The sequence below is a fragment of the Anneissia japonica genome, unplaced genomic scaffold (genome assembly GCF_011630105.1).
Source record: "Anneissia japonica isolate Jap-2015-1 unplaced genomic scaffold, ASM1163010v1 scaffold674_len412849_cov176, whole genome shotgun sequence".
In the NCBI taxonomy this organism is placed as follows: domain Eukaryota; kingdom Metazoa; phylum Echinodermata; class Crinoidea; order Comatulida; family Comatulidae; genus Anneissia; species Anneissia japonica.
The window spans coordinates 1780-3812 of record NW_022753836.1 but is presented as its reverse complement, the minus strand read 5'-3'; the positions used below and the strand labels follow the sequence as shown (position 1 = coordinate 3812).

The following is a 2033-nucleotide window of genomic DNA, read 5'->3' as shown; positions in this document are numbered from 1 at the left end:
TGAATCTTTTTTTCTTCTTTCTACCATATTATTTACATTTGAGGGTTAATGTTGCCACTTATGTTGAAAAAAAATTTAAATCTGCATACAATTTTTCCCTGGGGGCCCATTAAGGAGCTGCCAAAGTTACCCTATGTTTGGGGCAACTTTGGCACTTGACATATTTTCTATGAATTAACATAAATGTTGAGAATAAAATAGACAAACACAAGCTGAATTGTATTGGCAAGCAAATATCAACTTTAATAGCATCTAATAAAACTTTAAAACAGTATGAAATCATTAAAAAATCATAATTATAAAGTATTAAAGTGCTGTATAATAATATGCATTTATATTAGCTAAAATCCCATAGTCCGAATCACTCGCACATACACATTCATCGCAACAAAATTCAAGCTTGTATTCACCACCATTGCATTGAACACCTTAACTTCTCTCCCTTGTTTATTCAGATATATCTGAATAATAATTTTCAGGTCATATGGAGTTATGGGTACCCCATTTTGCCACTTCCGAGAGCGTTTGAACGAGAACCATCTCCTCCGCTTCACTCAGCACTGTAGGTCGTCCTACATTTTTCTTATACTTTTGATTTAGCTTGTTTTGTAGAGTCGACCTCATACGGCATCTACGGCTTCTTATACATCATCGTCACTGAACGATTTATATTTCCTCTTTCAATTTCCTGCCTTGTAATTACGAACCATGGTGGAACTGCAATTTAAAAGCGAAACCATTTAATAATACCAAACACTTTTAAATTGTTTTCTCCCTACTGACATTTTTAAATTCACTATATAGAAAAAGGCCTGGGCTTAAATAAATACATGAAAGAAAGGTAACTTTATTGTTATACAGTATAAACCTTTATATGTATTACTATTTAAATTTAAGTTGATTTTACCTAACCAAACAAAAACAAAACATTTACTTCCGGGTTTAGGCCTAGTAGTAATGTTGGCATCATAAAAAATATTATACTATTAGGCCCCATAAAAAAAATGATTAGTTTATCATCCCCGCGCGCATCTCTTTTGACGAAATCGAGATTTTTTTTTTTTTTTTTTACTAGATTTTTTTCATTAAAAAAACGATCGTTTGTTCGTCAAAAACAAATTTTAAGGCTGGTGAATGATGATTTTCGATCTTTAGAGTAGTCGCCAAGTAACAATATCTATTTATAGGCGATCTTTTTCATACTGCGCATGTCCACAAAGAAAGAGAGATATGACGAACGGCGAACAAATCTCGAAGTTTCGGGCGCTAGCTTTGCTCTCTCTATAATATCTAGGATCTCGATCCACCCTGTGGTGGCTGGATTTTGTGTTCAGCATGCCGCTTATTGTCATGCAAATCAGGGAAGGAATAAAAGTTGTCAAGGATTGGTTCGCGAAGAAAATACCAGAAGATTGTACGGTCAATGAGGTTTTTAATTCATTTAATTCTGGGGATATTGACGGAGGAAGAGACCTAGGAAGAGACCCTGTCTTTCACTACTTTAATATTATTCCATGTGAACCAGTGAACATTGCAATAGTGCTTTACAACAAGTACTGTGTATTACTTCATTTACAGTATTATCCGTTTCTTGCTAGAATGTTTTCAAATATATATATTTGTCACAAAGCATGTTCAAATACATGCAGCATGTTTTAAGTAAAGATTATTATTATTATTTCAAATTCTATTCATTATTTATTTCACCTTGTCACCTTTTATTTATTAAATATATTCACCTTGTCAGCCTTTATTGAGTTAATATGTTTTCAATTTATACTCTACATTGTTTTATCAAAACATATTGCAATATCCTAACATCAGACTTTTAAAGATGTTACTGGCTGAAGTACAGTAGATAGTTCATTGTATTTCGTACAGTTGTACTTCAAACTTTCAATATTCAGGTAAATTGTTTTGTTATAGATCACCTTTTTAGTTGTGGTCAGGAACTTCATTATTTATATACAATATTGTATATATTCTTGCCATCTTTTAATATTTAAAATGCATATTTAATAAAAGTACATGTG

At 32.1% G+C, this 2033-nt stretch overlaps 1 long non-coding RNA gene across 1 annotated transcript in view; it reads right to left on the bottom strand.

Annotated features, from left to right (window-relative positions):
- Nucleotides 1-217: 217 nt before the first annotated feature.
- LOC117122960 overlaps nucleotides 218-2033 on the bottom strand; it is a 2474-nt gene continuing 658 nt past the window's right edge. The window contains exon 2 of the long non-coding RNA XR_004447781.1: nucleotides 218-717. This is a non-coding gene — a long non-coding RNA (uncharacterized LOC117122960). The remainder of the gene's footprint in view (nucleotides 718-2033) is intronic.